Genomic DNA, 11,062 nt, shown 5'->3' on the forward strand with positions numbered 1-11,062 from the left:
GAATAATGCCTACAAGGAAACATGGTAATCCATGCAAAATAATGTTTACAAGAAAACACAATCATCCTCTATAGGATTTATAAAAAAGTGTTTTCCAAGAAACATTGTCATCCTCAACAGGATTTACAATCAAAATCTATACTTCACATGATTCACTACCTACAATCCATATGCACAACCAAAATCTATACTTCACATTCTGTTAAAAAAACATCCAAAATGGACTAATAGTGTTGACAACCTTTTAAAAAATTATATATTAATAGGGTCCAAAAAAATACAATCATAATTTACTTGGTCTTCTTTTGCTTTTTGTTGTTCCCTTGCATGAACCTGGATGGAACAGCCCTACCAGTTCTCTTTTTTCCTTTCCATTTATCTTTTCTTGGTTGACCAGTAGTGTCAACATGACAAGTATCTGCAGTTGTAGACTAGGAAGCAAAATGATCTTCTACAGAGCTCCTTTGACTATTAGGTTGTGAAGAAAAATGATCTTACACCATGCTACATTGGCTATCAGGCTGTTCAACTCCTTGTGGCTCCTGCGTTGCATACGGAAATGACCTTTAGCCTGCCTTGATGGTGAGACATGAGGTACTTGGGTTGTTCCCTAGCCAAAACATTTACATAATTAGGCATCTATATAATACACCAAAACAACAAAATTTATACAATACACCATAACAACAAAATAACAGAAAAATCCAACAATACAATATAAGCGCAAAATTCAAGAAACTCCCATCATGCATCCATTTGACAGTGACTGGACTATCATGTAGGATTGCACCTCCAACGGACTTGCACCCCCTCTTATTTTTGCTACTTTTGCCACTTTTACTACAAGTCATCTTCTGGACTCCTTTCCCGGACAACTTAGCTTGCTTCACTTGTTGTGCCTTTGATGTGCTAGCTTGCTCAAGTTCTTCAGCCTCCTTTCGCCTCACTTTCGGCCTTCTGCCTCGTTTCTTTTTCTAAATTTGGAGATGGTGGGAGCAAGATATAAACAGGATTAAGGTTTGCTTCCCACATTTCAGAGCCATTCATGGGGTTGATCACATAACGGTATACCCTCTCGTAAATGGCTTTGCTGTAACATTCATCAACGTATTGCTCAGGCTTCTCATTATTCTCATAAATGTATGGACTTGCATGCACACATGGAATGCTTGTTAGCTCCCAACGTCTACATGTACAAGTCCTTTCATCAAAATCCATAACAAACTGTCCACCAGGACCATTCACTTGAACTATGGAGCTTCCTGCCCAATCAGTGGTATAGTTCCATCCCTCGTTAACGATCTTGTCAAGCTTCTTCTTAATTTTAGGACAGATTTTACCCCGAATTTTTCTTCCAAACTTTTTCTTCTCATGTATTCTTTCATTAATTGTGTCCTAATCATCTTAAACATTGTCTGAATTGGCTTCTCTCTAGCTGTCAGAATATATTTGTTGAACGCCTTTGCTAGGTTGTTGAGAAGAATGTCACATTTTGCCTCGGTTTGAAATGGGCTCTAAACAAATGCTCCTTGGGTCGCTTTCTTATCCATGTTGCACCCAGAGCATGCTTTTCATCCAAGGCTTTCATATCTTGGTCCAACTTTGCTTTGTATGAGGTTGTCCCTATGTTCAAAATACAGGTTTCAACTCCACTGAATGGAAAGAACTCCTAAAGTTTGCCCACAAATGCCTTCAACAGAATATGTGCTCAGAATAGGGAAATATGTCCTTCAAGTATGAAACAATCTACAATACGCCATGGAAATGGAGTACATACAATCATTGGGACCAAACCCAATAGCAGCAAGCAATTGACCTCCAAACTTTCCCTTCAACTAACATCCATCCAGGCACACCAACTACCTCAAACCATTTCTAAAAGCTTGTCTCATACCATCCAAGCACAAGTACATGCCCTCAAACTTGTCTTTAGGTTGTTTGAATTCTATTGTGCTACTAGGATAAGTTCTCAAAACTTATTTCTCATAATTTGCATACTGTCCATCTTCATCACCCTCCAATTTCCTCATAGCCATATGCTTTGCGCTTCTTGCCTTTGATATGAGATTATGTGTTCTATATCCTTCTTCCCCTTAGCAATAAATTCTTGTGTGCCAAAATTAAGGTTTATTCTATTATCCTCTAAGAACTTCTCTACATATATGCACTAGTCATGTGAAGGCTTTCCTACCCTTAGCACATGTGTGAGTCAAATTAAATGACCTCACTTGAAATGTATTGTCATTAGGGTTTGATGGGGAAACCTGGATGCAAAAATCCAAAACCCAAAACCCGAGAAGCATTTACACCTCACCCTTACTTTATCATTTTTGGGGAAATAATTTTGATATCTATTTTTAATTTCCCATTGTTTGCATGTCTTTTTAAACTGCTCTCTATCAATAAAAATCATCCTTATGGTAAGTGTCAGATCTTTATAATCCTTTTCAACATTGAAGCTATTAAACTTCAGGCCATCCTTTTCTCCTTCTGAATCTGGAGGAGATCTGTTGTCATTAAATGACAAATAATCTGAATCATCCTCTACTTGATCATGGTAGATTGTTTCATCCACCCCAACAGATCCATATTCTGGTTGAGTGCCGACTCTAGGTCTTCCTCCAGAATTTTGCCCTTCAGTTTCAGCAACTTGTGCACTCTCCATAACTCCTTCATCCTCTGGCTGATATTGTCCTTAATTAAGCTGTCCTTCCATATTCACAAAACCTCATGATCTGAAGTTGGACATCAGATCTTCATCACCATCCATAAGGTAGTAGTCAGAATCAATTATGAAATCCTCTACATTGGTGTCAGCTTGCCTACCCTCCTGGTCACCCACCTCAAAAAGATGCCCAAACAGCCCCTCAATTGTTCCTGTAAAAGGGCTTCATTCACCTCAGGTGGATGTTCATGCTGCCACTCAGGTGCATGTTCAGGCTGCCACTCAGGTGGATCTTCAGGCTGCCATTGAGGTGGACCTTCAGGTTGCTATTCAGGCCCATGTGACTCATCACACTGCCCCAATTCAATAGATTCAGTTTCCTTTGCTAAAACAACTCGCCCCTCTTCACTGACTTTAGGCCCTTTTGCTTCATCAGACAGCCCCCCTTTAGTGGCTTCAGTCCCATATGCTTCATTACATGGCTTCTCTTGATTGACATTAGACCTCTTTCCTTCATCAGTCTAGCGCCCTCTCATTGGATTCAAGCACCTTACTAAGCCCCACTTCACTGTGTCCCTCACCATGTTTAACAGTTGGCCCTCATTGTCCATACTATGCCATTCAAGTAGTAATGGACCACTAAAGTCTACCCCACCTGACCACTATTTTCTGCCCTTGATGGACCACCACAATCTGCCCCACATGTCCCACTAATTCTAGACTTTCTCTTTGTAACCCTTTTTAGAACATTGTAACTTGGATTTTGTTCTATTAATTCCACCAACTCAAATGGCTTCCCAAAAGTATGAACTAATCTAAATACATCTAAACAAGTCAACTTCTTGACATACACATCAACACACATTCTTCACTATCAACTGCAGCCCTTGCCATTTCCAGCACATGCCTATCATGTTCTATAACCCTAATCCCCTGATTATAATCCAACCCCGGTTGATTCCAATAATAGTGCACCAGTCCCTTAACTTTCAACTTCCTAGCCCATAAATCAAGCCTAGTTAAAGCTATATATGCAATGTCAAAACATCTACTGCTAGCATCCCTATTGAAGTATCCTCAGTCTCCAAAATCCCATTATAGTGCAGTATAATTTCAAATATCTCTAACTTCAATGGTTTAATAAGGCATGGTAAAAAAAGTAAACAACAACAACCACTGTAATGCTATACTAACCAACCAATTTTATAATGAACGAAGGATCACTTTACCCCCCCTCCCCCCGAACTTGGCACAAAGTATCAAAAACGTCCAAATTAGTAAAACCGTATCACTTTTACCCTGAACTTCGCAAAACCGGTTCAAAGACACCCCTATGCTGATATGGTACCTTAATTGGAGAGTGAGATTCTAAATTTAAAATAATTAACTTTAATTAATCCTAATTAACTTAATCTAATTTAATATTTAACCCTAATTAATCTAAAATCCATCTTCTTCTACCTCCACCACCACTATCCCTCTTTCTCCATCAACCACCACCAAAAACCCATTAACCACCGCACGAACCCATTAATAACCGCCCAAAACACCACCCGTCACCAAGAAATAAACTCAGAGACGAACTGAGTTCGTATGATAGACGAAGTCAATTCGTCTCTCAGATGAAAGACGAAAGCACGAACCCAGATCTGGGTTCGTGTTTGAAGATGAGCAGCTGCCGAAAAAAATTTCTGGCAGCTCATAAGAATTTTAAAAAAAATTATTTTTTTTTGTAAAAAGAACAAAAAGATCCTTTATATTTTTAGTTAATATAATTTTGATATGCAAGGTTTTAAAATAAATTTTTTTTTTTAATTATTATAAACTAATTTTATACAATATTAAAAGAATTAGGATTATTTTAAACCTTTTACCATTAAAAACCACTTAGAAAAAAAAACCACCACTAAAACCAGGGAGTGTATCTCACTCTCTCAAGTGAGAGTGGGGATGAGAGTTTTTGTACTAAATTTGACGAGTTCAGAGTAAAAGTGATCTTGTTTTGCTAATTTAGACGTTTTTGATAATTTGTGCCAAGTTCAGGAGGCAAAGTGATCCTTTTTTTCATTTATAATCAACCACAACAACCAACACAACACAATCCATCATAAATAATAGTTGTTTATTCAACCACAATCATTGTAAAAAAAAACATGCATTTAATAGTAGCTGGTCATGATCAGAATACCTCACCAACGCAACACAGAATAAAAACCTAAACAAAACTCTAAAATAAAACCTAAGCAAAAACCTAACAAAATAAATGTTCATAAACAAACAACAACACACTTTTTATTTTATCCTCTTTGTCCTTATGTACTTCAGTGGCCTGTTCCTTTTCTTTCCTGGTCATTTCTGTGGGACCCACTTAGGGTTTTAACCTTTACACATACACATGTGAACAAAGGTTCTAACTATATACCAAAAAAATTATGTTCCATTAAATGTTCATAAACAATGAACCTCCATTATTTTATAAAAGAAAAAACACAGAAAGTAAGGGTCACTTTCTTACCTAGGGTTTTTGTCTTTCTCTTTTCCTCATGCAAGTAGGACACAACCAATAATGAAAAAATAGAAAGGGAGACAGAATGACACGGCTTCAAAAAAAATTGATTTCCCTCGCAAATGATTGGGGTAGTTGATTTCACTTACTCGATGTTTGAAAGAAAAAACAACAGTGTTCCAAAAGAGAAAATGAGGGAAAAGGAAGGAAATGGAGGAGGGAGAAGTCGAGGTAATTGTTAGAGAGAGAAGTTACTGCGGTTGAACTTTTGACTTTTTTGATTTTCAAATCTTTTAATTAATTTTTTTGTCTGCTTATGTGTTTGTGCAATCCACGTCAAATTCAGACATGTGGCGAGTTTGAAAGGGCTAAACGAATAAATCGGTGCCACGCCATGCGTGTAAATGGAGAGGAGAAGGCGTGAGGGAGAAAATGGAAGGAAGGAGTTTTGTGATTTTGAAATGAAAGTTTAGGGGGTTTTGTGACCAAAAATTGAACTTAGGGACATTCGTGATTGGAGGCCCTAAAGTTAGGGATGGTGGGTGATTTTAAGCCAAATATTGCACACCCTCTTCTACATGCACGCCCTAACTACAAGCACTCAATACACCCGCATAGATAACACCATTTGTCTATAATCCTTCATCAAGCATTTAAGTATGCATCTCCATAACCTCCCTGCTGCTTCCCGATATCATAAAAGGGCGCCCAAATGACTAGTTGACTACACTAACTAATACAATGTCTTGAGGTCTAGAAGATCTCATCATCTCCTCAAAGAGAATTGATAAACCGGTACAAGCATGAGCTGCAATAATGGAACTCAAAGAAGCGTCATCTTTATGGTATATCTAATTAAACAGAGAAGATGAAAATTCAATACTTCCACATTTTGCATACTTGTTCTAGTCCGAGCTTGAGAATATGCCCATGAGTTTGACCATGGGCTTGTTGCTACAAAAAGAATTCCATTTTAGGATTTGACCATGGGCTTGCTCCGATTCTTCCATGTTTCAAACATCTATGCTCTTGTACTCTCAAACTTCCATAATGAACATTAGACTTCCATACCTGAAAAGCATAGTGAACTATGATATCAAATTAAGAAAAAAAAACTTTGGTTAAAGCAATTGTGAATGTGATCCATGTGGCAGAAATATATTGTCACATTATGAGACATGTTTTAAAATGTTCATAACATGTTATGGTTATTTGTTTAAAATGATTTTGAAAGTATAATTGTGCCTAGACCCGTTATAGTAATTTATAACTACCATGACATTGATAGAAATGCATGACTACATACATGAATACATGCATCAGTAGAACATGCATCATTCAAAGAAAAGTAAGTTGTCGCAACTCTTTGGTGATGAGAGGTATCATCACCCTATTGCACAATTATGCAGATATTTTAAAAGAGTTTAAAGTGAGTTTTGAACAAATTGTTTTGAAAGTGTGTCAAAGATGATTGAATTATTTTCAAACAGATTTGTTTTTGATGTAAGTATACCTAGACCAAAATTTGTAATAAAAGTAAATACTCGAGATCAATTTGTAATTGATTCTCGAAGGAACAACGAAGTATATATGAGCGCGAGTTTAAGGTTGTAGTCATAAGGTGCGAGGTTAGTTGTGTTCAACGAGCTATAATGGGTATCCGGATAGCTAAGTATATCCGAGTTACGATGAGATAGGATGGACTCATTCCTTAAACAAGATGTCTACCCTAAGATATTAGGAGTAAGAAGGAAAGAGATAAGATCTCTTGATTGAATGATAACTAAGGCGTTAGAGATACGAGATTTCTCACTAGCAATTGATACAACTTGAGTCTAGAAAGACTCAAGATAAGTGGAAGACACACGATTCAAGGTGTAGTATATGAAAATAATGTATTGATGAAGTGAGTTTCTAATAATGTCTAGAAAACAATAGGGTTTAGTAAAACCCTGATAAGTTTTAATTGAATTGTTGGATCGGTTTGATTTTGAAATAATGATATTCCTAAGACGGTTATCTAAGGTTTAACAGTTGCAATTGTCGAACGGAGAACTAGACGATAGGTGTTTATGAAAGTTATGATTAGATACATGAGTGAATTTTTGGCAATTAGCCAAAAGTATAAGTGACAGAAATATGAAGTGAATAGTGTTATGGAGTTATTTGGGTTACGCGGGTTAAATTTTAAATTCGAGGACGAATTCTATAAGGAGTGAAGAATGTAAAACCCCGTAATTTTTAATAGTCAAAATAGGCCACGCGTCAAGAATTATTCGGGAGTATGTAAACTAAATTTAAGCGTAAATTTAATTTATAAGTGTCCCGGGAAGTATGTCGTAATTATAGAATTATAAAAATAATAATTGTGATATATAAAATAAGAGAGTAAAGTAAAATTGAATTCGGCTTCGTATAAATAAATATATTAATATGCATCTCTAAATGTTGAGCTAAAGTTTCAGACAAACCCGTAAATTAACCTTTCATGTTAGTCACACACACACACAGAGATATATATAAAATTACCATAAAACAATTGGTTTTGCACTGAATATCATTTAACTAAAGTATTTTACACCAGCACGAAAAATCTAATTTCTTTAGATTTATGCCATCTTACGCATTTGTCAGCGTGCGTCAGCTCTGTTGGTTGACTGACGCGCGTCATAGGAGATTCCCGCCCACCTAAGTTTTTATTTTCAGAGCACACCTTCACTCATACACCTTGCCCATCAATTTTGTTTGTATACTTATTTACTATTTAAATTTAAATTTAAAATATCAATATTAATTTTAATTTTAAAAATTTAAATATATTAAATTTTAACAATATAAAAATATATAAATATACAAATGATGTAATTTTAAAAAATTAATTTTATGAACTACATATACATTATTGATACATACCGAATACGTATAAATTATATATCATAAATATATCTATTAAGTACATTTAAAAAATATATTTATCATGTATAAATTACATATTGTTGATGTATCTGTTACGTACGTACATTTAAAAATTTACATTTTTTAAAATAAAAATACATTTTTAATACATATTATATACAATTCAAAAATAAAATATATCTATCATGTATAAATTATGTAGTAAAAAAACATAACTATCATGTATAAATTGTATATCGAAGATGTATCAAATATATATTAGAAATGTATCAAATATGTCTAATAAACCTACAAAAAAAAAGACGTATAAAAAACAAGAAAAGGGGTTTGAACTATCGAAAATGTATCATATATGTATCAGAGATGTATAAAAAATGTATAAAAATGTATCCATTATTTATCTACGATGTATTGGAGATGTATATATCGTGTATAATATATGTATCGGAGATGTATAATATATGTATCAAATATATATCGGAGATGTATTCATTGTGTATAAAATATGTATTTGTTTTTTTTTGAAAGATATATGTATTTTTTATATAAGATTTAACAATTATCTTTTAAATATATTTTTTCATATTTTTTATTATAATTTCTTCATTTTTTACCTAAATTAAAAAAAATTAATTCATAATAATTTATTTTAATAGCTATAAAAAACCGTGTTGATTCGATTATAACCCATCAGTTCAATATCAAGTTACTGCAAAAAAATTCTATTAGAATTTTTTCCTTTTTATTTCCATTTGGTCCAAATTTTATTCGCATTTGGTCTCCTTATCTTCTCAATTAAAAAAAACAATAAACCCTCACTATATCTCTCCCTTATCTTCTCCAATTCATCTACTTGCTATTCACTTTATGTTATCTGCAGCAAATCAAAATATTTATTTTCTACTTTATTTTCAATCAAAAAAAAAATCCTTTTTACTTCATTGAGTCCATTTTCACCAGATTCAGTCATGCCATGTCATTTTTTTTTTCTCGCCAACCCATAAAATGTCACCAACTCTGTTTTCTCCTAACTTTTCTGCTCTTAGGTTCTAATCCTCCGCTTCTCGTTAAATCTGAGCCATTAATTATCCGAGAACCTTAAATTTTGATTACCCAGTACTTGAAGACTACAATGGGTGGTGGAAAAAGAGAGCTTCCATGTGTACTAGTGTGCAAGCACAAATAAAAATATGAACACAAACAGCTACTACATCATGTGTTTTATTTTTGGACACATGTCAGCTTGAGGAAGATGGCATTAAATGAAAATTAAATGAGTTTTGTGCTATTAATTGAAATAATAACGGTAACAAAGAAATAACTCTAGCTAATATGGCAATTGGTGAAAAGCAATTGTGATTTATGACTTTTCTTGTTATTCTTTCTTATATATATATATATATATATATATATCTGTGTGTGTGTGAGAGAGAGAGAGAGAGAGAGTGTGTGTGTGTGTGTGTGTGGCTAGTCTTAAGTCTTTCGTGCATAGGAATGTGTAGTCTTCTAGCTAGAAGTTAAAAGCTAAGAAGGCGAATAGTTGATACAAGTTTATTGAGCGTATCGCCTTCCCGAGAGTGAGCAAGAGCTAACATGAAAGGTTAAAAAAAGCTAAAAATATAAGGCAGAATGAGGTATGTATAAGCTCTCATTTTGAAAATGGCGACGATATGTTTCTATTCTTCATTTTTTAAGTTAAATTTTAGTTTTTAGATAATTAAATATTAATTAGATAGTACATAAATAGAAAATGTATAGTTAATTTACGACTCTAGGAGCGGTTTGTAAAATTGTTAAAATAATTTTATATTCTGATTAGGATATCAATGTTTCGACATGTTACATTGAGGTCGCAGTAATCGTAGAATTTTGGTAATCGACGATTTCGACGGTAACGTCGCCGATTAGCCGATTTTAACGAAACGCGAGTCTATATTTAAATAAGATACGATTAAAGTTAGGGATTCGACACTCGAATATATTTTGACGTTTCAATCCCAATTAGATCTGACGAGTGTCGATCTGCCGAGTCAGAACACTAGGGTGTTTCTCTAATGTGCTATCAGGAGCATATATTTTGGGAGCGGGTTCTGTGAGTTTACAATTTACTTTTGTTTATTAATATTAAAAGTTCTTTATTATATTATTATAATAAATGTATCGCATATAATACGATATTGTTTACTATGTTTATTATATCATATTTTGTATAGTAGTATGAAAACCATTATGGAGATCCGACGAAACGAGCTACCTATTGAGCGTTAATAGGACTGTGTGATCATCGGTGTTGGTTTAAGTCTTATGTGTCTGTCTTTAGTGAATGCGAATAAGAACAAGTTGGACATCGTTTGTTAGATACGAGGTAACTTGATAGAACTTCTCTGGACTGGGATCTCGGTGGAGTGGAATTCTCAGGACCTGTAATTAGATAGTAATTCGGTAGAGATCTTCAGGACTCACAACTTGAATTTCACAAATGATATCGGTAACTCGGTTGATATTATCCGGACCATGCTGCTTGGATTAAGTTTGTTTTGATTCGATATGGTTTTATATTAGTATAAAGTGTGTACTTTAGATTAGGGTTTCGATCAGATTGAATATTTGACTATGATTATAAATGATTTTTATAGTCGATCTTTTTTTTGCATTAGTAAAGTGAACTCGCTCAGGAAATATTTATATTTATAGCCCCCCAATGTTTTCCCTGTTAGGTTATTGAGTTTCGAGGTTAGGCTTCCACAATAATTCCGGAAGTCGTCGTCTGTATCTCTAGAGTTGTAAGTAGTTAGGTATTAGGAAGTATGTCTTGTGTATTCAGTAGTTCACTATATTTTGATAAACTCTGATTTGAACTACTGTATATGTATATCTATATGTTTGAAAAACTGTGCGTGTTTCTAAAATACTAATACTAGTCATTTAAAGTGTTACACTGGTATTACGTTATTAACATTTTAACATTATATTAG

This window comes from Mercurialis annua, linkage group LG1-X (assembly GCF_937616625.2).
Source record: "Mercurialis annua linkage group LG1-X, ddMerAnnu1.2, whole genome shotgun sequence".
Taxonomy (NCBI): Eukaryota; Viridiplantae; Streptophyta; class Magnoliopsida; order Malpighiales; family Euphorbiaceae; genus Mercurialis; species Mercurialis annua.